At 38.5% G+C, this 27551-nt stretch overlaps 1 pseudogene; it reads left to right on the top strand.

The window, feature by feature from the left end:
- Window positions 1-7660: 7660 nt before the first annotated feature.
- LOC115291086 overlaps window positions 7661-27551 on the top strand; it is a 46727-nt pseudogene continuing 26836 nt past the window's right edge.

Below are 27551 nucleotides of genomic sequence, written 5' to 3'. Positions count from 1 at the left end.
ACCTCGGAGCAGCCCCCCTCTAGCACATGTGAGGTCCCATACAAGCTCTGACTGGACTACTAGCGGTCTGTATGCATGTTTGCTGAGTGGTTACACAGTCTTGCTGCCTAAACCGTAAGCACAGGAACTGAGTGCCTCTAGAAACCGCCAGACACCACCAGCATCCAGCTCTCAGAACCCTCTAGAAACTGACCCCCACAAGATGTCAGCTAATCCTTGAATGCACCATAGCTCCTCTTACATGCAAAACTATCACCTAAAGCCATAAACATTGTGTCCTCATGTTGGTTGCTGGCTGTTCCCCAGCAGCCTGGCCAGGTCATGGACGGTGATGAAACTCTAAGGCAGGAAAGATTCCTGTCCTGACCCCACCCTCCACTAGCCATCTTGCCATTGCTTCTTCTTGTCAGTTTGGCTTCTATTAGCTAAATTTCTCCAGCTTCCTCCTGCCTGAACTATTTAAATGCCACACCTATGTAGGACTCAAGCCCCTTAAATCTAGACCTTGCTTAATTCCAAGCTTCATTCCTCACTCTCCACTCTCCCCGCTCCATGTTCTTGCGCTGTCCTGCCGATCCTCCCAGTTTCTCCCATCGGCTGGCTCTTTCTGCTTTCCGATCCTCTGTAAAGGACTCTGTCCCTGCCCCGCTGCGATAATTCCATCTCATTCTTCTGTAGGCATTAGTTGACTCTTCACTTGCCTTGGAATGTGTGTCAAGAAGCCGGAGACTTGTGTGGGCTCCTATGCCATAAAACTCATAACTTAATTGCCTATATTTTGTGTTATAAACTCCAGAAGAGAGAGAACCATCTTTATTTTCCTTTACTGTACTTTGATACTTTAGTGCAGCTGTATAGTTTGCATCTCAATGTACGTTTGGTGAATGAATTGAAGGTGGCAAGATTTTATTTATGTACCATATTGCAGAATTCAGCTAGGATGCAAACAAAAATATCTAAGAGGTACCTTCCCTACTGTGGTGTTTGTTATGCTGGCTCTCATTTATATTTTATGGCAGTTCTTCACACATGCCGGTGGGATATTGTTTGATGACTGTACCATCATATATCTCTCCAGCACACTATGGAATCCTATAAAAATTACAAATGTTTTAAAATATGAAATGTGGCTGTCAGTAAGCCAGAAACTCCGTAACTTTCATGTCAGTTGGGATTCAAACAGAAGCAGAAGTTTGGGCAGTGACATTCTGAAAAGGAAGAAATGGGGAATGAAAGAAGTAACCAACCAATCAATCTGAGAAACCATATACATTCAGCCCCTGACAGGCAGCCATGAAGATGCTAATCTAGAGAAAATTCCTTGAGTCTGCAGGCAGGAACTTGGGATAGGCCTAGATGGTCAGCAGCGGGAAAAATGAGTTGGATACAGGGCCCTGGGATATTAGAATATGATAGAATCTTCTTGTCTGTGTGAGTCTGTTTGTCACAACCGCTCACTACCACAACCTTCAAAAGTCAAGGGTAATGCCTAACTCCTGCTTTCCAAATCTCACACAAGTATCTCTTTTGGTCGACTCTGGCAAATCCACTTTAAAAAAGATATTCAGGGGGGATGCGTGAATGGCTCAGCTGGTCAAGCATCTGACTAGCTCAGGTCATAATCTCATGGTCTGTATGCAATTTTTTATTACTTCTTTTTGAGTTTTGCTCTAGTGAGAGGCAGATGGTGAAAGGGTAAAAGTATGGTCTCTGGGCAAGTCATCCAAGATTTGAAATCCAGATTTGACCTTAAACAAGTTATATAACTTTTCTGTGCTTCAGTTTCCTACTTATAAAATGATGCTAATAATAGCACCTACATCATAAGCTTATTATCAGGATTAAATAAACTAAATGTAACTATAAATAAGTAAATCGGTAATATATAAATCATTAATAAGAAAGCCTAACACTCAATAAGCAATATTTAAGCATTCACTGTCATTATTACTACTTCTTTTAATAAATCTTCCTCAAATTTGAGATGAATAATTATGCAAAGGAAAAAATATAATAATTTTTAAATTGAAATTAAATATTACTACTTAGAAATATACAAAAACCTACATGGACGGAGTTTACTTTTTTGAGTTGTAACACAAATGATATGAATATACACATAGAGATGTCTACTTAACATATCTAGTAAGAGATAAATCTACTTAGAGCAGTGGCAATGAAATACAGAGATATTTCATGATTTTTGGAACTTAGAGTTTCCATGGTAAAAAAATGTGTTATGTTATCAGTAACAGACTGCCCTGTTTTGACCCAAGTTTAACATATTCTCATTTCTTGACTTTGACTTTGGGCCTATGATGTATGATTGCTTTGTTTCCATTTCCTCACCTGTAAAGTAGATAAAGTAGTAGTTCTTATTTCATAAGTTGTGAAAAATGGTATAAGCTACCAAATGTAAAGTACACAAAGCACTGTCTACCAAACAGTTAACATACCAAAGCTGTTGCTATTATTATTATTATTATTATTAATTACATTTACATTTAGCAACATTGGATTTATAAGTATACAGTGCAATTGTCAGTATTACAGCTTCCACAACAATCATGTAAAATGTGGCTTCATGTAGAATTTGTATTTTTTTACATATTTTCATTTTACCCACCCCCTCACCTACACACACACAACCAACACAGAAACAGTTTAGTTCTTTTTCTTTAAAAAGTTGAAAGCTTCAGATTAAAAAAAAGAAAATATTTTGTAAATTCAGAATATTCCAACAACATCCATGGTTTACTATGGCACTCCACCTTTGCATGATATGGTTTCAAAACAAAATCACTTAATCACTTAAAAAATGAAATTGTCAAGGGGCGCCTGAATGGCTCAGTCAATTAAGCATCAGACTTTGGCTCAGGTCATGATCTCACTGTTTGTGAGTTCGAGCCCTGCATTGGGTTCTGTGCTGACAGCTCAGAGCCTGGAGCCAGATTCAGATTCTGAGTCTCCCTCTTTCTCTGCCCTTCCTCTGCTTGTGCTCTGTCTCTGTGTCTCAAAAATAAATAAACACTAAATATAAATAAATAAATAGTATATAACATAAAAATGAACTTTTTAAAATAGATATAGCTCGCTGTTTAAGAAAGAGAAAGGAAAATTCTGTCCCCTGACATAAGGATAAGGGTGGCAGATTTTCCCAGTTGGTGGGACAACTATCTAGAAAATCAGGCTACAATTTCCACCTTATTGTTCTTGTGAAAAGTTAGAGAAAACCATATCCTACTTAAATGAGGAGAAATACAAAATGCTTCTGAGCAAAATCCCTGGAACTTCTGAATCCGAGAAAAAAACTAATAATGGAGTTGCTAAATAAGTTGAGAAATATTTTCTGCAGTTACTGGAAGTGAAATGTAAGAAAACATTGATGATAATGGGAAGAAAATCCAACAATGCCTTGTGCATTAGTTTTCTAGGGCTGCCATAGCAAAACACCGTAGACTGGGTAACTTATTAGAAATTTCTTTCCTCATAGTTAAAGAGGCTAGAAGTCTAAGATCAAGGTGTCAACAGGTTTGGTTTCTCTTGAGGCATCTTTTCTCCTTGGCTTGGAGATGGCTGCCTTCTCACTGTGTCTTTAAGTGGCCTTCCCTGAGCACGTGCACATCCCAGTGTCTCTTTGTATGTCCAAATTTTCCCTTCTTATAAGGACACCAGTCATATTGAACTAGAGTCCATCTTAACAGCCTCAATTTAATTCCTTTTTTTAAGATACTACCTGTAAATATGGTTATGTTATGAGGTATTATGGATTGGAACATCAACATATGAATTTTGAAGGGACACAATCAGCCGAAAACATTTAGCATTCAGATACTAGACAACAGATTTTGTATTAGTCAGTGTTCTTCAGAGAAAGAAGCACGTGTGTGTCTGGGTGTGTGTGTGTGTGTGTGTGTGTGTGTGTGTGTGTGTGTGTGTGGAGAGAACGAAAGAGACAGAGACATTTTAAAGAATTGGCTCACACCATTATGGAGGCTAGTAAGTCCCAAATCTGGATAGTGAGTCAGAAACTCAACCTAAGGAAGAGCCAAAGTTGCAGTTCAAATCTGTAGGCTGTCCACTGCAAATTCCCAGATTCGTTCCCTGAACTGTGGCGTTAGGGCTGTTATGGCGGAAAAGGCCATGAGGAAACCACTAGTACTGCTTTTACCCAAAAAAGTAGTAAGCCAAAATAGTACTGTATTAACTGAGGGATTGCAGAGATCAGTGCCAACATTAAGGACTTGAAAGATGCAGGGGTGGTGATTCCCATCACTTCTCCATTCAATTAGTCTGTCTGGTCTGTGAAGAAGACAGATGGAACTAGAGAATGACAGTGGATTATCATAAATTTAACAAAGTGGCACCTCAAATTGCCATTGCTTTAACAGATGTGGTATCGTTGCTTGAAAAAATTAACACATCCCCTGGTACTTTCTATGTAGCTGTTAATCTAGCAAATGTTTTTTCACCATCACTTTTCATAAGAGTATGTCTGGAATACAAGAGATTCCTTAGGGTGTTTTTTGTTATTATCATTCCTTGTGTTTAAAGTCAGTGAAAAACTAGAACAGCCTAATCCAGTCCAGACTACTAATGAAATAGAACCTCTGGGAACAAAAATTTGAGTCATTTCACCAGATAAAGAACCCATGACCAGGGGCACCTGGGTGGCTCAGTCTTAGGTTAAGCCTCTGGCTTCGGCTCAGGTCATGATCTCATGGTTCATGCGTTCGAGCACCATGTCAGGCTCTGTGCTGACAGCTAGCTCAGAGCCTGGAGCCTTTTTCAGATTCTGTGTCTCCCTCTCTCTCTGACTCTCCCCTGCTCATGCTGTCTCTCTCTCTCTCTTTCAAAAATAAATAAAACATTTAAAAAAATTTTAAAAAACCCACCATGACCAGCTGAGAAGCTTGCTGAGGACAAAAGGCATACAGAATGAATATTGGAAGAAGGTATTTATTAATACAAGATATGACCACTTAACTATTTACATAAATGAGGACTATATTTAGCATAAATGTTTTTTCCACATTTTGTTATGTTTGTGTGCGAATGCATATTTGGTAATTAATAGATCTATCTATCTATCTCCCCTTATCATGTAACTTAAAATGTATTGACTCATCATAGTATTTAAATATTGTTAACTTTATATCATAGTGTTTAAGTTACAGAATACCAAAGAGAAGAGTAAACATCACTCAAAGATTTTTTGTCTTCTTCCGGGGAAAGGATTAGTTCATTTTCAGTTGTACACAGGAGAGTTGTATAATGTTAAGTTGAAGTATGACCTTATTATTGTCTTTATTTATAGAGTAAGTATGGCTTAAGGAGATGTGTATGGATGCCAAGTTAACAAAGGATGAATTTGTGATGGTTCTCTTTTATGTGTCAACTTGGCCGGGCCATAGTACCCAGATATATAAGCAAATATATTCTAGATGTTTCTGTGAGGATGTCTTTTTTTTTTTTTTACCCACATCCAAGTTTATCAATCTGAGCAATATATGTTTAGTAATAAAGAAAGGTAATTTTTGTATTTTATTATTATACAATATTGTTTATGATAGGAAAAGCTTTAGTATCTTTTAAGAAAATACAAAAGGAAATCTCTTTTCAGTACAGTGTTTAACACATAGTAGGTGCTGAATAAATATTTGTTAACTGAATGATGTGTCCTTTAATTCCTATCATTTATGTCCTGACCCTAAACTGGATCTTGATCCATGGGGTAAAATCCACCCCCCTTCCCCGCTTCCATTCCGACGGTAGCCCAGTGTCATTTCATTGCCTTTGATACATGACATTGACCAGAGACACTTGCCTAAGGGGAACGACTGAGGGTTTCAGAGAGTGAAGGAAACATTAAAAAGATGGTTGGCCTCTTAGTCCCCTTTACCTATTTCAGCCATTCCTGTGGCAATCACTGGTTTGTTCTCGGTATCTATGAGACTATTGCTACTATATTCTGTTTGTTTTGCTTTTTAGAATTGTAGGGTTTTAGTTTTTCAAAGCCACCAAGTTTGTGGTAAGTCGACACAAAAACAATAGGAAACTAATACAAGCAGTAACCTTAGGAGAGTGTAGTCCAGCTGTTACCCTGTCTAAGCCTAAAGGATAAGGGGAAAGAGTAGTTAGTGGACCCCTAGGCCCCATAGACTTAGGTCTATAGATAGAACCAACTCTAGTCAACCTTGTCAGGAGGGAACCAAGAGATTAAATGCCTGGCCATTGCTACCACCTCCCCACCCCCTTCTCTTCAGTCTCCTTCTGAGCTTTCCCATAAGTTAGGAGCAAACAGCAGGGTTTAGAAGGACAGAGTATGAACATGGAAAGACAATCTGACAATATCATGAACCATGGAGACATGAGATGTGAAAAGTAAAGTACCACATGTGCAAAATTGGAGAAGATGCATGTCTCCTCATTGTAAGTTAGCATTTATGCCCTGTTGCAGTGAATTCTCAACTTTGCTGTGCATCAGAATAATGAGAGGAACTTTAAAAACATTCTCCTGATATCTAGGCCCCACCCACAAACAAGAGAATGTTTTCCAGGAAACAACTCCAGAAGTTCTATGCTTACTATTGTATTGCCTTCTTAGTGGCCATTTTTTTGGCAAAGCAACTTCATCTTTTCACCTTATATTATTAGACTCAATATCTTACTTTGCCACAAGAAATGTTCTTCATCCTAAATCATATAGATGAATCATTTGTCTTAATTCACATGAATGTTTCATCATATGAAGTACACATTAAAATGGGCTGTTGTGGGGGCACCTGGGTGACTCAGTTGGTTAAGCATCTGACTTTGGCTCAGGTCATGATCTTATGGTTTGTGAGTTTGAGCCCTGCCTCGGGCTCTGTGCTGACAGCTCGGAGCCTGTAGCCTGCTTCAGATTCTGTGTTTCCCCCCCTCCCCTCATCCCTCCCCTGCTCACTCTCTGTCTCTCTCTAAAAATAAACATTAAAAAAAATTTAATGGGCTGTTGTGCAGAGATTTTCAAGTGTAATATCTTCTGTTTTCACACTAAATGGAAAGAGCCTTGACCTTAACCCAAGTGTGCTTGCCATTATGTGTATCTACATATCATTCAGTTTCTCTTAGGGCCTTCTCAAAACTAAGATGACTCATATTTGACCCTCAAGAATGCAGAATCATCTTAAATAAAAATGTGATATCCCTATGTTAGTTAAACTGGCAAAACAGTGGTGTTTCTTTGTCTATGGCCTCAATGAGATTTAGATTTAACTCATGTTCTCTAGTATGCTCATGAGCTTATACATTTTTTAATGTTGCATAAAATGAGCCATTTATTCTGTGACTATATAATTTTTGTCCTAACTGGAGTAATTTTAAGAGTGAGAAAGGAACTATTAATAATATTCAGTCACAAACCAAGCATAAATCAGGCTTGTCCAAGGGCACATTGCAATGTGCATTCACTCTTGCTGGTCATCACCTAGAGCCAAAGATGCAGGAGATCAAGGGCAAGGGGTCTGGTGTACATTTATCACATACATGTTGTGGTCCGGTTACATATTTAACATGCTTAGGTCTTTGGTTAAATCATCCTCTCTGGCTGATTCATGAAATTAGATGGGCATCCTAGTGATAGTGACCTAGGGAAGAGATAATGGTGGTTTGTACTAGGATGGTGGACACACAGATGGAGAGAAGAGACCAGAAGGAATTTGAAAGTAGAATCTATGGTAATCTGAATGGACTGGATGCAGGCACAGGGACATGTCAGAAGGGGTGGCAACTGGGGGGAGGTAGGGCTATTTATTTACACAGGACATTTTGGAGGTATAACAGATTATCCACAGCTGGCTTCCCTAAGGGTGACAGCAAGTCTGTGATCCATTGTTCTCCTGTGAACAGATGACTTTCTGGGCACAAAACTCATCCATTATAGATATGAATATTTGTGAAGGTAATTGGGAAGAATGTACTGGGCCTTGCTTTCCCACCTGAATCCTGAACTTCAAAACATTAACCGTACAAACCTGCCCCCACCCCACCCTCCAGACCAGTCTTTTTATGCCCTGTGTATGCCTTCTGCAGAAATACTCCTCCTCCTTCATCTTTATCCCTTTCATACCCCATAAATACTTAAAAATCTTCATGATTTCAGCATAGGTATCACCTGGGAGCAATGCAGAGTCTCCGGGCCACTCAAGAGCTGATAAATAAAAATTTACCTTGTGATAATATTTGCAAGTGATTCATATATACCTTAAAATTTCAAAAGTATTATAGATAAATCTTACTTATCCTTAGTATTTTGTTCAGGGGCTACCTCTTCCTGATAGCCTTTTCTGACCCTCCCACTCCCCACTTCACCCTGCTGCAAGAACTGTTAGAAAGTTTCTCATGGTCCCAGCTATGGTTATGTGCACCATATTCAGGACCATATCTAGTTCATGAGTCTTCTCCATTAGCTGTACACCCTGAGTGTCTAAATTTATTATCCGTCACAGTGTCCCCAACTAGTAGTATCATATCAACTCAACACGTGTTGTAAAAGCATCATCCTCGGGAATCCTCATCCAGCACTATTGTTGGGCCACCTGACAGGTGACATCACCTGGTCCTGAGGGCCTTCAGGTATTGTAGAAACCACACTGAAATCCAAGACAGACATCTTCATACCATATTTTGTCCTCTATAAAAAACAAAACAAAACAAAACACCAAAAAACACAAAAATCCCTAAGATCTTACTGGATATAAACCTACACCTTTTTTACTTTTTTTTTTTCAGGAATTTCCTGCAGAGATTTAACTAAGGCTTTTACAGTAGTGCCAAATAGTCTTCAGGGTAGGAAACATCTCAGAGTTGTCTTTGCCCCCTGTGCCCGCCTAGATATAGACCTAATCTGTCCTCCCTTTTCCGGATTCATGATGACCACCCAGTGTCAGCCCCCAGTGCTCTCTTGCAGACAGCTCTATGTTCCCTCAGCAAAATACTGCTGCCTCTCAAAATTCCATTTCTTTGCACAACTAAAGAGTTATATGCAGAAAACACATCACATTGTGTCCCCCTCTCCCTGATTCTCCATTATCCCCCTAACAAGGACTAAACCTTTCCCTGGTGTTATACACTGCACCAAACACAGTAGCTGTGCAACTGGCCCTATTCAACCTCCACCACTGTGATCTTTGCTCTATCCCCCTGACCCCAGAAACCAAGGTCTCAGGGCCTTTATGTTACTACCTGTTCTTTCTGCCTAGAATATTGTGCCCCCTGACATTCTTGGGCTGTCTGCCTCTCATCTGTAGATCACAGCTTAAATGTGACCTCTTTGATGTTATTCGATGACCCCCACTATTTCATCACCTTATTGTAATTGTCTGCATCGTACTTAATACTGTCTATTTGCTTATTTGTTCATTATTATCTGACTTGCTCTCTACTAGAGTATAAGCTCTGTGGGTCCACAAGTCTGATTGGGTTGTTTTTCTATCACTGAATTCCAAGCATCTAGAATAGTGCTGAAAAATTGCGGAACTCATTAGAAATTTATTAAACAAATAGATGTTAATATATGCAATCACACACACACACACACACACACACACACACACACACACACACACAGAGTTTCAGTCAAATATAGCCAAGTGTGTTCGTCAGTCTCCAAATTCATCAAATTCATTCTGTACCTGCTACTTTGGCCCTGCTCTGTGAAAGGATAAGGTAAGCCAGGATTCCTGAGCTTTCACAGCATGACCTGTTCCCTTCCCAGGAGCCCTAATGACCCAGGGGATCTCCGACACTTCTGGACTTCTGTGGGCTATTGGTGGAGTGGCAGAAGCAAAAGGACCACTTGAGAAAAGCCAGAAGATGGACTCAAACTTAGTCCAACCTTACCTGTTATAAATCATTTTGATCTTTCTCTCAATCAACAGAGCTGCCTCCCACTTTCTGAAACTCTTTTCTCTTAGAAGGGAATCTCCTTTTGATAGGAGAGAGTGGTTCTCTCCAATTCTTTGTTCATGTCCTCTGCCAGTTTCTTGTAAAAGTTGCATATTTGATATGTAGACTTGATGTTTCTACACACATTGCAAAATTTCTTCTCTATTTCTAAGCACTGTATTTCCTCCTCAACCAACTTTCTATCAAATTGCATTACATGTTCTTGATGCAGGCAGTATCTGAAGCTACAGCAGAAGCTCCTAGATCTCACTTTCCAACTGGGAAATTTTCAGAATGCAGATACTTGCTTGGTTTGAATTTCTTTTATTTTTCCTGTAAGTTCTTCATTTATTTGATTTTTTTTGCACAATTGTCTGGATAGTTCTTGTTTTCTTTTTTTTCTCTCTCTCTCTCTCTCTTTCAGGCCTTTTAAAAAACACATTTAAGATAATATCATCAATGACACTCTTTAGATCCACTTCTGACCAACAGACTGGATGTTGGCCATTTTCTGCTTCTTCCTATTTCTCTACTTCCAAGTCTCTGTCATCCATGTGATTTCTCCCAATATCAGAAAACATCTGGTCCTCAGTATGGTTTCAGCCAGAGATTTTAATTGTCTCACTTTATCATTCATAACCTGTTTTGCTTGTGCATATGAGTGTTCTGGTATTTCTCCATGTTCCTTCTTTTCCCACACTTTTTCTTCCCTCCCTATCCTCTTCCCTCTTGGGAAGTTCTGGACAGTGCTAAAGGTGAGCATTTTTATTCTATTTATTTTCTTCTGAAGTTTCTCTCCATTATTCTGTAATGCTTTTGCAATGTCCCTAACAGTAGTCACTTGGGAAAGTTTACGGAGCTTGCTTTTCTGTCCTTTGCCAAGAAAGTCTATGGTGTCATCAGATGAAGCCTTGTTCAGAATTTGAAGTTCCACCAAAGACAGAACTTACAATATTGAAGGGCTTGCCTCCCCCACTGGAGGGCTTTGGAGGCTTCGGTCATTAGTTTATTCTTCTCACTGCTTTTCCCACACACCTCAACCTGAGGAGAGCACACTTTGGTTTTACTTGTCTCAAGCATTCACACATTGTCAGCAGAGCACTTCAAAGCTGCTCCAGGATTGGCTGAAGAAACATCTCAGTGGCGTGCAGTGGATCCTTCATGGCTGTGACGGGCTCTGCAGTTCTCCCTCCAATTGCCAGTGTCCTGTAGAAGATCACCAAGTGACCACATGGAGCCCTGTGAAGTATTTGGTCTTCAATGTATACACGTGCACAGCAACCAGGGCAATCCTGGTTGGGCTGATGGAGGGGGAAGCCAACCAGGTTCTAGAAAGCAATACTTCCTATCTTTGTTCAGCTCACTGCATAAATAGAAAGTTATATTACCTATACAATAAACCAGAGGAAGTGGAAAGGGCTGATTGCAGCCTAGAGTTCGGCCATTCTAGGTTCCTGCCTGGCTTTTCAGCAAACCTAGAAGGCCAAAGCAATCCCTTGTCATACCCACTTCTCTTCACACAAGTCTGTCAGGGCATAATGGTGGGGCCACTTCCATGAGTGAGGCTTATTCTCTTGATTTCAAGTTTCCCTTGCTTTTGCCCACAAAGTTCCCAAGTATCTCTCCCCTCTAAAGGTTCCTTTTCTCCTTTGTGTTTAATCAAGGCAGCCAGATAGCAGCAGAGAATGAAGGGTCTCATCTTCCCAAAGAAGTTAATCAGAAACCTGCATTTCAATCCTAAGAACTCAGGTTAAGTCAACAAAAAATTGCCTGACCTTAAAATTTCATGAACTCTCTGTGGGGTCAGCATGTCCCTGTTCAAGACAAGTGTTCTTAGAAGGGGGTGACTCTTCTCCTGGGCTCTTTCTCTCACATGGCCCTGCTATTTTTAGCAGATGCCTCCCAAGTTTGTCCTGGAGACAGACTCTAATCCACCAATTTTACTTCAGAAACATACCTCTACAATCAATTGTATTTTTTTATTCTTTATAATATGTTCCTAAAACAATGGCATGTTTTCAACATTCCCCTTTTCTTGACTCTAGATTTATGTCTCTAAATCCCAGAAAGAGCTGTGTCTGCTCTTGGATGCTTAATATCAACTATGGAAGCACTATATTGTAAATTGCCAGGCAAACAACAACAAAAAATACCACTTTATTTTAAACTTTTAAATTTTTTAATGTTTTTTATTTACTTTTGAGAGACAGAGAGAGACAGCATGAGCAGGGGAGGGTCAGAAAGAGAGAGGAAGACACAGAATCTGAAGACAGGCTCCAGGCTCTGAGCTAGCTGTCAGCACAGAGCTCAATGTGGGGCTCGAACCCAGGAACTGTGAGATCATGACCTGAGCTGAAGCCGGAAGTCGGATGCTTAACCGACTGAGCCACCCAAGCGCCCCACCAGTTTATTTTAAAGAGGTTTCCTTAACATATTATGTTTTATGAAATATGAAAGTATGAAAACATATTTTGTTTTCACTCTCAATGAAAGTAATCAATGGTGCGTTAAATTTCTTACAATGACCATGATATTTCAGAAATAGTGACAAGGAGTCATTATAATGCTCATTCAGTAACAACATAAAAATGCTCTTATTACACATCTTATAGGTACAATCTCATTACTGTTTGTCAATCCTTCCCATTTTTTTATTCACCAATAGGGTTAGGAAACAATAGGTCTTTTATATTTGTCTTTCATAAATGTTGACTTTCCATCACTAATAGGAGAAATGAGTCATTATAATTTGAAAACACCCTGAGTATTTGCCAATAGATATAAATATATAAAAGATCTTCAATGAGTAGCTTTCACTGGAGTGAAGACTATCCTGGGACAGCCTAAGTGATACAAATAACAAGGACTCAAAAGGAATAAAAGATTATCAAAAAACATGAGAAGGAGAGGAGAGGGGAAGGAAGAAAGGGAGGAGGGAAGGAAGAAAAGGGTGGAGGATCAATTTTTTAAATTTTATTAATTTTGAGAAAGCGAGAGACAGAGCATGAACAGGAGAGGCGCAGAGAGAGAAGACACAGAATCCGAAGCAGGATCCAGGCTCTATGCTGTTGGCACAGAGCCTGATATGGGGCTCAAACTCATAAACTGCGAGATCATGACCTGAGCAGAGGTCAAATGCTTCATTGAATGAGTCACCAAGGCTCCCTTGGATTAATTTTGATCTACAGTGTCCCCTGCGCACATAACAAAGAATAACTTGAGTAGTGTGGGAATATAAACATTATTGGATATAAGACTTCTGAGGTGAGAAAAATGTAACCTAAATTCACCAAATCCTTGTTTTTAATAAAGCAGTAATTTTATCAGAATTTGACTCAGTGGCTTTCATAATATTTGACCACATCAATATCCAAAAACTATTTAAGGTTTTATATACCCACTCTGATATTCAATTACTATTTAACCCAGTCAACTATAAATTTCCTTTAAAAGACCATGACAAAAACATGATGATGATTGAGCAAAGCTAAATTTGTTACTTTTGGGACAGAGAGATGATCACCCTTTGGATGGGCCAATAGTGTCTCAAAAGGGAAAACTTAAGATATTTGTAAGGTTTGGGAACATGGTTTTGAATCACTTAGATGATTTTCTTTAAGGTAGAGAACTGGGATTTGGATTTGGGAAAGTTCACAAAATAGCAGTTTAAGACTTGGTGGACATGGTCAGTCAAATGTCCTGCGTGAGTTTTGATGAGCAAACTATTACCCTAAAAAAAGTTCTTTTCCCAGATGAGCAAATTGCTTGCTTGACTAATTTGGTTACCAGAAGTTTTCTAAAGTAATGACATTGTTTACTGGCTTTCAGTCTGGTATTTGAATGTAAGAACTCTCTCTAGCAAACTGTGCTAGACTGACAGGTGGTCTTAGTTCTCCGTCTTCATCCATTTAGATGTTTGAGTAAGATCAATCCAAATCACTTCTCTCAGGCCTCAGATGCCCTTTCATCCAGGACAATTTGTCCACTTTTCAGAGATTTCCAATTTCCTGAGTCAACTTTTCCATGGTGTACTAGATGTCTCCTTTCGAAAAACACCTAAGATGGGGCGCCTGGGTGGCTCAGTCAGTTAAGCGTCCGGCTTCAGCTCAGGTCGTGATCTCAAGGTTCGTGGGTTCAAGCCCTCCATCAGGCTCTATGCTGACAGCTATCACAGAGCTTGGAGGCTGCTTCAGTTCTGTGTCTCCCTCTCTCTCTGACCCTCCCCTGCTCATGCTGTCCCTCTCTGTCTCTCAAAAATAAATAAAAAACATTAGAAAAAAGAAAAAGAAAAACTCCTAAGAAAAAACAAAGGTGATTTTCTAGAACTTTGACCCATACATCTCTTAGCAACAACAGTTTGGGATTTTTTAAATGGTTCACAATTTGTTTCTTTATGATATTAGCATTACTAAAAGTCTATGACAAGCAGCCATTCACAGAGAGAAAGATTTCTAGAACACAATTGTAAATACACACGTGGGCATGTGCCCGTCTGCATGTATTTCTAGTTTATATGGAAAAGTTGCCTTTTTCAAACCTACCTACTGGAAATATATACATACAACCCAATAATGTGAAATTTTATGATTTGCTACTTGATTTGTTCAGAACAATTTGTGTCATCAAAAAAAAAAAAAGGTGATCTGGGCTATCTGACAAGAAAGTCCATGTGCTTTTCAGATTCCAACAGAGGTGAGATAAATCATATACATTTATCTGGCTTCTGAGGTGCTGTCTCAGAAAAAAAAATGCTAAATATATCTTTCCTTTCAATTCAAATAATTTTCCCTTTGGATGCATGCCATTAAAAAAGGTAAGTAAAAACACAACATGCTTGATGATGGCAGAATGTGATGCAAGGTTCCAATTTAAAAGACACTGAGTGAAATCTAATTTCAAAATTTAAATCAGAGTAAGAGCCAAGAAAAGATCATTTTCATGTTTTTATATGCCCTGCAAGTTCATTATTGTGACTTTATTGAATATTTGATGCATCCACCTCACTATTTACCACAGAACATTTTGAAAGCAGCTACAGTATCTAAAGTTACAAAGCATCATGTAAATATATGTCAAGAAGCCCTAGACACCATGATGAGCATAAAGCAAAGGTTTACCATGAAAATTCTTCACTCTGACTGATGCTTTTTGAAATATTGAACCAGACATCTAGTATTTAATTACAGATCTCTAAGACTTGCCTGTAACACATCTGCACATTAATATTCTCATAAATTTAAAAAAGATACTTTGCACAGAAAAGCTTGGTGAAGTCTTTTTTCCCAATTTTTAAAAAAGTGTATTTATTTATTTTGAGAGAGAGAGAGAGAGAATCCCAAAGTCTAACACATGACTTGAACCCAAGAACTGCGAGATCATGACCTGACCCAAAACCAAGAGTCACAGGCTCAGCAACTGAGCCAGCCAGTGCCTACGTGAAGTCATCTCAGATTACATTTACAGCTACATATTAAGTCCTTTACTTTAGATTATTTTAACATTTATAAATTTGGGCCAACACCTCTATAATATACTTACTAATGAATTGTCTTAAGGTTATTTTCTTTACAATTCACACACATATGTTGTCTTTCTCCGGTTAGCTTGAAAACTTCTCCAGAGCTGGAAGAATGTCTTTGGTGGCCCATTTTTCCTCTACGCTGAGTATTATGTGCCCATTTTATGAGTCACTCCTCAAGGACCAACTTTTCCCTTAAAAATCCTGAGAAAGTGAGTTCATATATTGGCATTTCACACTCTTCAAGATCCTCACAGCCTTGTTATAGAGCGCCTCTTGGGGTTCCTGCCACAGAGAAATGATCATAAATCAACACTGCAAATGTCGTGAACGGGTGTATATTGTCTACCACAATTTTATGCAGCCTGACAAATGGAGAAAAATAAGGAAAGTAATACGTTTTCATGACTCTAAGGGTCTGAAATTTAAAAGGTTCTGGATTGTTCTACGATTATGTTCATTAAGTGCTGATCTTAAGTGTCTCTCACCAGTAGAGTTTGGCGGCTAATGTCTGTTCTGACTGGTCAAGTAGTTCAAGCACCATGCCCGTTACTTAATATTTTGAATGTAACTCATGAAATGGGTTATACTTTTATTTATTAAAAATTCTTTCTTCTACCAAACAATGGCAACATTGGACTTCATTTTCTCTTTTTTTTTCTTTAATATTGACTTAGTCGAAACACAACACTGACAACCCTTTCTTAGTCCTCATTCTCTGTAGCATAGAAATAATTTAATAAATCAGTGAAGTCCAAAAGCCTGGGAGCCATACGAAACTCCTTATCTCACCTCTCTACCCTTCCTTCTTTACAAAAGTCACATGTTTATTGCCTTGCTTCTGAAATTTTATCACACAGTTCAGTTTTCATGCTCACACATTGTGTCCTAGAAACTGAATGGAAACAAAAGGTTCCAGACTCAATTTCTTTGCAAAATCCTAGATGTCTAGAATGTGGCCTAGGAGTCATGCCCTAGAATAGGATGAAGGATAAGCTGAGCTCCTGCAAATAAAATTCTGTCTGGGGCGCCTGGGTGGCTCAGTCGGTTAAGCCTCCGACTTCGGCTCAGGTCAGATCTCACATTTGTGGGTTCGAGCCCCGCATCGGGCTCTGTGCTGACAGCTAGCTCAGAGCCTGGAGCCTGCTTCCTGTTCTGTGGCTCCTTCTCTCTCTGCCCCTCCCCCTCTCATGCTCTGTCTCTCTCAGTATCAAAAATAAATAAAACAAAAATTTTTAAAAAAATTCTGTCTAAACTTTATACTTTATGTGGCTTCCATGCACACTACTGAGAATGTGATATCAAAAGTCCCAGGAAGTGAATTTTTGTTGAAGCGTATATTAATTTCTGGTTTCAGAGATTCGTAAGCATAGCTGTGCTGGTATTGTTAAGATAAAATATATCTGATTATCAGGGAATATAAATTTTAGGATCATAACCTCTTAAAGTCATCTAGCCTAACCACATTAAGTTTAACCATAATGCCTATATTTACTTCCCTGGCCACTGCGTTCCTGCACACATAATACTAAAATACCTACCACTTCACATGGCTTCCCATTACCGTTAAGCAAGCACCCGTGTTCTAAAACCCTGCCTGAAATGAGCCTGAATCTTCATCTATCGGTGACATCTTGATCTGCAGTTAGTCTTCGCAGCTACACAGATGGGCTCCTTCTTTTCCACAAACATAACAGCATTTTAAATACCTGGAATATTAGCAGATCCCTATAAAGGTGAAAGTCTTTTAGAAAATCTTACACCCAGAAGTGCAAGCCCCTACCCTAAAGTTGGTCTCTTTCCTCAACCCCACGTTGGGGAACATGATCTCTCAGAATGGTTTAAAACTTCCATTTTCCTTGCAAATTTCCCAACCACAGACTCGCTGGTTCCCAGGTCATATATCTCTGAGAAAGTGAGACACTCACCTGCCTGGCCTCATACATCATAGTCTTGTTTGTTGGTTCCTTTCAACTCATGACCAAACACCACTGCCTGTAACTCGTGAATCTTCTACTACCTGCTGGAAGGTCGAGCAATCTCACTTGCAGGATACTTCAAACACTTGCGCTTTATGTTTTGCCTAGTTCCTGTTATCATCTTGCCAGCTTTAATGAGATTTAAGTGACATATAACCTTGTATAAGTTTAAAGTGGACAATGTGTTGATTTGATACGTTTATAGAAACCCCTTAGTTTTTATGTTGTTTCGTTTTCCTTCACTTATTGCTCTCTATATTTCTCTTACTCTCCATACTGAGATAGTACTCATTTTTGGATACCACGATATCTGGAAGAAAACGCTATATTATCCTAACTAGAGAATTTCTATCTAAAGGCACGTCTTTAACATAAGGCCTGCTTCTTTGTTGAACTTTCCTCATTTATTTACCCTGAATAGGTGGTATTATTAAGGGAAATTGTCTGTAGATCATGGACACATTTTCACTGACTTGTTTGCCGTTTGCCTCATTTGTAGAAGTGTTCTTCAATTTTAAATGCAAGATTCTCCATGTAGGTGTGATAGTTAATTTTATAGGTCAACTTAACCAAGTAATGGAGCCCACTTGTTGGTAAAATTCCAGTCTATATATTGTTCTGAATGTAATTTTAGATATGATTAACATTTAAATCAGTAGACTTTGGGCAAAGAATATTACCTTCTGCAATGCGGTGGGCCTCATCCAATCAGTTGATGGCTTTAAGAGCAAAGACTGAAATTATCAGAAGAAAAATTAAATTGCAGTGTAGAAACTCTGTCTGATTTTCTAGCCAGCCAGGAAATAGATGAGAGATAGATAGATAGATAGATAGATAGATAGATAGATAGATAGATACATGATAGATAGATGATAGATCAATTGATAGATAGATAGATAGATAGATAATAGTTGGCTCTGTTTCTCTTGAGATCTATACAAATACAGTGTATATGTATGTTTTAATGTATGTGTGTGTATAGATAGATGATAGATGATGATTATGGATAGATAGATGATAGATGATAGATAGATAGATAGATAGATAGATAGATAGATAGATAGATAGATAGAGATAGACAGAGCTTGCCTATACAGATAAGCAATACAGGCTTAAGCATACAACTTCTTAAGTTAGTTAAGCTAATTAGTTCAGCATTAAAAAAATATAATAAAGCATATACCAAAAAGCACACAATCCCTCCCCTTTCCAAACTTCTCAGCCTTTCAGTTCCCCTTCCTAGGTTAACCATTACAACCAGTTGCCTATGGATCTTTTCAAAGATAGCCCATGTCTGTATAATCATGTATGTTTTTATTTCCACAAAGTAATACATTATACAGACTGTTCTGCACCTTTCTTTTTCTTGTTAATATTTCATGAAGATTCTTCCATATAAGTACACATAGAAGGATCTCATTTTTTCACAATTTATCATCATAATTTGAAGTATGGAAAGTCACTTAGGATATTTCTAACTCATTGCTATGTCAAACAATAGTGAAATCACATTATTCTAAAAACTCTCTCTATGTGTGTGAAACTTATAGTTAATCTTTACAATAAAACACCAGATGTGGAATTTCTGGGTCAAGGATTTATGTCTTTGTTTTAAATCTGTAAAGGAATGCTATGTTGATAGTTATATGACAATCATTTTTATATGATTAGTACATCCTGGTGCCATTCTGATGTTTAAATAACATTTATTACTATTTTGTGTTTGCCACCTTATATCAGTATAAGATTTTTTTTTTATCTTGGTTAAGCAATTAATTTGGAAATTGGTGATTCCTGACTGTGTCATAATTCCCAACTTGCTATTAATGGAGTAAACCATTGAAAAACCTTTCAAATAGGGCCAACCGGGTGGCTCAGTCAGTTATGTGTCTGACTTTTGGTTTCAACTCAGGTCATGATCTAGGTTTATGAGTTTGAGCCCCACACCAAGCTCCTTGCTGACAGTACAGATCCTACTTGGATTCTCTCTCTCTCTCTCCCTCTTCTCCTCCCCAATTCATGCTCTCTCTATCTTTCTCTCTCAAAATAAAAAAATAAACTTGAAAATGAGTTTTAAAAAAAGAAACACCGTTAAAACAATAAGTGCACTATTTATTGGGAGATGAGTTAATAATGTCACCATGTGAGGTTATGGGAAGAACCGGAAGTAGGATTGTAGCAATAGCTTCACTTCTGTAAAGCTCAGGGGCACGACTAGAGATGCACATAGAGAGAGCTCTTAACTTCGTTGAGAAAGTGTGAAAATCTTAGCTTTTGTGAAAATATTTTGATTTTTAAAACATTTTTTATGACTTTTATTTATTTTTGAGAGACAGAGAAAGACAGCCCAAGCATGGGAGGGAGACACAGAATTTGAAGCAGGCTCCAGGCTCTGAGCTAGCTGTCAGCACAGAGCTTGATGCAGGGCTCGAACCCATGAACTGTGGGATCATGACCTGAGCCGAAGTTGGACACTCAACTGACTGAGACACCCAGGCACCCCGTGAATAGTTAAATAAATCAAATTTCATATAAGATCTCAAAATGCGATTGTAAAAAACAGCAGAACTGCAGTCTCTAAGAATAGATTCCTTTGGTGTCTTGATTTCCATAAAATCCTAAGAGGAGGAAAAGGACAGGTATTTGATTTTGGTTTTGTTTTAGCTCCAGCCTGCCCCTTGTCTCTTCTCCTGCCTTCTCTTCGTAACCAGAATCACTGCTGATCCTTCTGCTTTATATTGTCAATTTTGAAGAGAGAGAGAAAGAGAGAGATCACTGTACTTGTACTGACAATGACTACACTTCCTGGCAATTTCACTTTATATCTTGTGCCCTCACCCGAAATGAAATGCTGGTAGTAGTTTCAGACACTTTAGCCAAGACAGATCTGCAGGGTGATGTAAGGGCAGAAGAGCCATGTTCCTTTGGGAATTTCTTCCTCAGGCTTTCCCTTCAATCCACCAACATCCCAGTTCATTTCATTTCCCAGTACCCACTCCCTTTCATTTCCACTCCCTTCCATGCACAGCCTTGTAGTTATCCTCTCTCTTTCCTTGCTAATGACTCTCCCTAAGTCCATAGTACCTTTTACTGAAAGCTCTCCGGTGACATCCCTGTGCCCTGAGAATAAACACTAAACTAAAAACCTTTCCCAGGAGGAAAGGAGCAGGAGCCCATCCCAATCCCTGGCACCACCACCCGTGGTTGCTTTGGTGAGTGCGAGGACACTGAGGCAAGGTGACCATATAGCTCTTTTTTAGAGAATTCGTTACCTACCAAGAGTGTCTCCACCTCTGGGCATCTCCCCCTATTCCCCAGGGGCTGCTATGGAAGACACAAAAAACTGCACCTAAGCTCATTTGATGTCTTTCCTCTCAAGGATCTGTGATGTAGGGCCACAAGAAGGTGAAGGCTTTGTGGTCAGGCCTGCCCTGGTCCTGCTCTGCTAAAGATGAGCAGTTCTTTTCTGACTGCTCAATTCACAGTGGGCTGCCCGTGTTTATTTAATCTACACTGGAGAAGGCAGGCAGAGTGGTGAGGCTTTTGTTAGACTTGAATCAGAAAATGATGTAAAAATGCCCTTTAAAAAGACAGAGAGAGTATGGGCACCCATATATTGAGGGGTTCAAGTCACAAGGAACTGAGGTGGATTGAGTCTTGAAGCCAATGAAGGCTTCATGTGGCACTGAGAATTCCCATTTGGATGCATCAAGGAAGAAATTGTTATATTCTTATGGCTGGAATTGTGGATCACATTCCTGTGGACTCCAAGGGCAAGGGGGATGTCTTTGTGTCATTTGCCTCACATGAATTAGCCGAGAAGGCTTTAGAAAAAACACAAGGAGAGGATACGACACAGGTATATTAAAGTGTTCAAGAGCAGTCAGGAGGAAGTTAGGTCATACTCAGACCCCCCTCTGAAGTTCATGTCTCTAGAGTGGCTGGGGCCTTATGACCGCCCTGGCACAGCCAGAGGCAGACTGGCATTGTCAAGCAAGTGGGCCTAGAGAGGATGAGGTCTGGTGCTTAAAGAGCAGGTTATGGGGGCTCTGACTGACTGTGTCCTCAGCGATGGCTACAGTTTCACCACCGATCTGCTGGAGAGAGACCTCAATTACTGTCTCTTGGGCAGGTATGACCACAGATACAGAGATCATGACTTCACTGTCCAGGGCTCCACCGCGCACTGTATCCATATGAGAAGGCTGCCATAGGATGCCAGAGAATGATATTTTCAACTTCTTCTCTCCACTTAATCCCGTGAGAGTCCGTATTGAAATTGCCTCTGATGGAAGAGTAATGGGTAGAGCTGAGGTGGGGTTTGCCACTCACAAAGTTGTAGCAGCTGTGTCCAAAGATGGGCCCAGCACACAACCCAGTAAGGGGTGTGCAGCAGCCAGATGATGCAAGACATGGGGGTGCCCGCCCAGTCCACTCCCGGAAGCCTCAAGAGCCAGTCTGTTAGTGGCTGTTATGCACCTGGCTGTAGAGGCCAGAGCATGGTGGATATGACTAGTTATGTAGGAGCATTCTAGTTATTGCAATAAGATTTTCAAAGGCAGCCTACAAGCAGTGAAAAGCAATTATTTCTCTAGAGGAAGCTGTGGGACCCATTTTGCACCATGAGTTTGTGAATCTGGATTAAAAAATCACCTCTTCAGTGTTTTCTCATGCGAACTTTCTTCTAGCATGTGATAATGATACAAACTAAAACTACTTTCAGCTTTTCTCAATTAACGTTTTTGTAGTGTACTTCAGAGTGATGTTATCTGAGTTAAAGTAGTTTTAAGTATATTAAATGGATCTTTTATAGCACAAGACTCTAAACACACTGGGAGTTGTACTTTTTCAGAAAATTCAAGGTGCCAGATCCCTAATTCAAAAAGGAACATTTCCCATGTTTTTCCTTCTAGTTTATTTATTTATTTTTTTAACATTTATTCAGTTTTGAGTGACAAAGAGAGACAGACCATGAGCAGGTGAGGGGCAGAGAGAGAGGGAGACACAGAATCTGAAGCAGGCTTCAGGCTCTGAGCTAGCTGTCAGCACAGAACCCAATGTGGGGCTCAAACTCACGAACTGTGAGATCATGACCTGAGCCAAAGTCAGACACTTAAGCGATTGAGCCACCCAGGTGCCCCTCTTCTAGTTTATTTTTATTTAAAATCTTCTCAGTTCAAGTTTAAGTTTTAAAAATAATTTAGTTGGGTTTTTTTTATTTTTATTATTATTTTTTTAAGAGAAACAGAGAGGCAAGAGAGGCAGAGAGAGAGAATCCCAAGCAGGCTCTGTACTGTCAGTACAGAGCCCAGCGTGAGACCCAAACCCATGAACCATGAAATCATGACCTGAGCCGAAGTTGGATGTCTAACCAGGTGCCCCCCAAAATAAGTTAATTTTGAAAATTGAGACACATTACTAATACTGTAGGAATTGATGAGGTCTTGACTTAAAATGTTTTTTTGTATTTTAAGTTCATTTTGGGTGTATTTTGCTAAATAAAATTTATAAAATTTTTTAAACTATTTTTTTCTTAAAGACTTTTTTCACACACAAAAAAAAACTGAATGAAGTAATAAAATAAAGCCTAAACTAAACTCTTAAGTATGATCTTCAAAACTGAATAATTCAGTCACTGACCAACTCTTCAGTTTCATATGGAACTCCTCTCTCTCTCTCTCCTGTCTCTCTCTCTCTCTCTCTCTCTCTCTCTCTCCATTCCCAAATCTCAGGGCTTCTTTTACCTTTCTTGCTACGTTAAACACAAACATATAATAACGTAGTCGGTAAGATGGCTGGGTAAAGACTTCCAAAATTATTTCTCATCCATAAAAGAAATAACAAAAGTTCCAAAGATTTATTTTCAGAATTTACTTTTTCAAAACTCTGGAAATTAAGAAGATACTTGTAGTAATCCAAGATACATTTGAGTGTTTATTCAAGAAAAGTAACTGAATCTCAGTAAGAACCGTAACCATTATAGTGATTTAATTTGCTATAGTTACATCTTCGGGTCTCTAGTTCTGAGATAGTCTTGAAAATCAAAGCACAGAAACATCATGAAAATCTATAGCCTTATAGCCACTGGAGATTGGATTGGAATGGGATTGAAGTTCCTTTAATATCTCATTTCCTGAGAAAGATTATTTAACCTGTCCATTCATTCCTTGGAAAAAACCCTTTGCAAGGCTGTCTTTAATTAACCTGACTCTGAGCTCCCTGTGTGAAAAGATTTTGCCCCAGTGCATTTGTTTTTGAATTGTAAATCTTTTCCCTTCTTCTACCTCATTTAAGATACAACTGCATAAAGAAATGATTATAAATCTGTGTTGGTGAGCACATGGTGTATAATAATGGGATTTGTATGGCAATAGCAGTACAAAGGAAAGGAGAGGAAAAGGAGTTATGTAAGAGTAAAATTTTTGTATATAATTGAAATTAAGTTGGTATTAATCCTAACTAGATCGTTATAAATTAAAATATTAACTGGACTCCTCAGCACCACCACTAAGAAACTAACTCAAAAAAGAAACACTTACAACTAAATGGTAAATGACCCAAATAAAAATGGGCAAATCATTTCAATAGATTTTTCTAAAAAAACACACAAACGACCAATAGGGGAGCCTGGCTCTATTGGTTAAGGGACCAACTTTGGCTCAGGTCATGATCTCATGGTCCTTGAGTTTGAGCCCAGAGTCAGGCTTTGTGCTGACAGCTCAGAGCCTGGAGCCTGCTTCAGATTCTGTGTCTCCTTCTCTCTCTGCCCCTCCTCAGTTTGCACTCTGTCTCTCTCTCTCTCTCAAAAATAAACATTAAAAAAATTAAAGACAAAAAACAAGACCAATAAAAACACGTAATGATTTTCAGCATCACTAATCCTTAAGGAAAAGCAAATCTAAAGGACAATGAGTTAATAGTTCACACTTTCTAGGATGACTGTAATCAAAAATGACTGCCAAGAGTAAGTGTTGGTGAGGCCATGGAGAAAATGGAGTCATCATATATTGCTAGTGGGAATATAAAATGGTATCACCACAGTTTTGTAGTTCCTCAAAAAATTAAGGATAGGGTTACCATGTGACCCAATGAGCCTATGCCCAATTATATGCCCAAAAGAATAAAAAATATTTGTTCACACAAAAATTTGTACACAAATGTTCATAGCAGCATTATTTTTAAGAGGCAAAAAGTAGAAATAATCCAAATGTCCATCACATGAATAGGATAAACAAATCCAAACAATTAAATATTATTTAGATTCACAAAATAATATTTAGATTTATAAAACACTACCTAGATTAAAGAATGAAATATTTATATACATATGCTACAAAATGGGTTAACTTCAAAAACTTTATGCTTAATGAAAGAACCCAGATGCAATGGCTCCTTATTGTACTATTCCATTTATATGAAATGCCCAGCATGAGTAAACCCACTACAACCAAGTAGGTTAAGGAATGAGGAGGAGACATGTGGAGGGACTGGGAAAAGATATAGATAAGGCTTATTTACAGGGTGATAAAAATGTCCTGGAACTAGATAGGGGTGATATTTGCACAATCTTGTGAGTATACTAAAAACCATCGATTTGTATCAAAAGGATAAATTTGTGTTTATTATATCTAAATTAAAATTAACATTAAAAGTGTGTAGTATACCTCAGCTTCATAGCACTTGCCAGAGTTGTATTTTTATCTTTCATTTGTAACCATTTGAAAGTATCTTTTCTCTTACTAGTCTATAAGCCTTCTGAAGAAAGACACCTGCTCTGTTTTTGTTTAGTTTTATATAGTCAATGTCTAATTTGGTGCTTATCTCACAATAAATGTTAAATAAATAATATTCTTATTAATGAATATAACTGTTCATAGTCAATAAAGCTAATACAGCTTCAAAGGATGTCTGGCAAATTGACCAAGAACAAAAAGATAATATATTCAAGCTATGGTATATAAGATTTGCTCTTGTCAGTCAAGTGGTTCAATGTCTTTCCAACTCTCCACCTGATTTCCAACCTGTTGATTAACAATTGGCTGGGGCACCTGTATGGCTCAATCAGTTAAGTATCCGACTTTGGCTCAGGTCATGATTTCATGGACGGTGAGGTCGAGCCCCTCGTGGAGGTCTGTGCTGACAGCTCAGAGCCTGGAGCCTGCTTTGGATTCTGTGTCTTCCTCTCTCTCTGCCCCTCCCTCACTCATGCCCTGTCTCTCTCTGTCTCTCTAAAATTAATAAAAATTTAAAAACAATTTTAAAAATCAGCAACCTACTGTCACCTATAATAGGTATTATTTAAAATCATTTCACTTGATCAATAGAATTCAGATACATAATCACAGACTTCTTTAATGGATACTCTTTTCAAGGAGAAAACAGTCGACTACAGAGTCTGAGCGTTTTTAGTAAACAATGTTAATAAATGTACAGTGAATATAACAAATGTAAAAGAGGTAAAATTATATATCTTTTAGACTTGAAATATGAACATTTCTATAAATAAAAAGATATTGTTGAAACAATTGAAAAACAAATACAAAGTCTTATTTAATAATTTTTGATGAGCATCTGCTAAATGAGAGCCCATGTTATTTGTATTTTAGAAAAAGCAAATATAATATGTACACTGACAGTATTTTGTAAGCTGGAATTTTATTCATTCATATAGCCTAGAAAATCTTGGTAAAACCTAGAAAACAATGCAGCAAGGAGATAGTTTTTGAAAATTGATTTGCAGAGAATCATCAAAGAAAGTCAAAATGAGAATCTGCCTAGCACCTAGTTATGAACTAGGGGAAAGTGTCTGAACTAGAATAAAAAGAAAAAATAGATATCAAGAAAAGAACCTAAGCTTCTTTTTACCCCATTATTGTCTCCTTTCCTCTTTATGCAGACTCTAGGAATATTCTGCATGTGCAAACCAAGCTTCAGGAAAAGCAAAAGAACCCAAGACAGATAAAAGTAGTCTAAGTACAAAAAATTTAACTGTTTCAGGGCACCTGGGTAGCTCAGTTGGTTGAGCATCAGACTTTGGCTCAGGTCATGACCTTGCCTGAGGTCAGCCTGGCATTGGGCTTGCTGCTGTCAGCACAGAGCCTGCTTGGGATCCTCTGTCACCCTCTCTGCCCCTCTTCTGCACATGCTCTCTCTCCAAAAAATAAATAAACCATTAAGAAAGAAAGAAAAAGAGACAGAGAGAGGGAGGGAGGAAGGAAGGGAGGAAAGAAGGAAGAAATGTATCTGTTCTTGCAAGAGAGAAAGTTTGTACCACATCTTCCAAGGGTTCCTATGACAAATTTCTGAACCTTGGAAGGGATGTATAATGCCTGCTGATACCAACAAGGACATTTCCCACCTCCATAGCTATTGAAGTCAGCAAAGGACATTCAAAAGACAAATCATTCTTCTTCACTGATGAACTTCTGGGCAATCTGAGGACAAGTGTTTATCCCCACACCCAAATTTGGGAAGGTTACTATAAACTCTCCCCAAAGGAATCAATGAAACAAGATTCTGTTTCTGTGTAATAAGTGGGGTAAGGAACTGGGTTGTCAGACATCTCAGGTCACATGTTTTTCTAACATTTTTGAAAAGAATTTAAACAGAAAAGTTGAAAGAACAATAAAGCCAAAACAACACTAAGATGAAAAGACATTTGACATCACTGAAAAATAGGCTTTTCCAGTTTCATGTAGGATACATTCACTCCTGTTATAATATAAAATTTTCTACTTTTTAGTCAGCTTTTTATAACATTGTTAAGGCTATATAGGACAGAAATGGGCTGCCTAGTTCTGTATGGTCTCTACATACCATATGCTAAAATTTGGAAAATTCACAAATTCAGTAACAAGCTATCATTTCTAGCAGTGATAGGAAGTAGTTTGCACCTAGTAAAGAAAAACACAGTCTCCATCTTCAGACAGCTTGCAATCTAGTGGTGAACCTAGAATATGTACATCAAAAAATAAGGCATTGACGTAATCAGTAATAAGTCATATTGATAACATATGGCGTTAATATAATGCATTGAGAAAGACAGTTCACCCTTGTGTTCTCCTTCCCCCAAATCCATACCCTTGGTTTATAAACATTAGACAAATTCCAGCTGAGGGACATTCTAC

The sequence above is a fragment of the Suricata suricatta genome, chromosome 5, assembly GCF_006229205.1.
Source record: "Suricata suricatta isolate VVHF042 chromosome 5, meerkat_22Aug2017_6uvM2_HiC, whole genome shotgun sequence".
NCBI classification, from domain to species: Eukaryota; Metazoa; Chordata; class Mammalia; order Carnivora; family Herpestidae; genus Suricata; species Suricata suricatta.
Note: the sequence above shows the minus strand (reverse complement) of the source record. Positions and strands in the feature narration are given on the sequence as shown.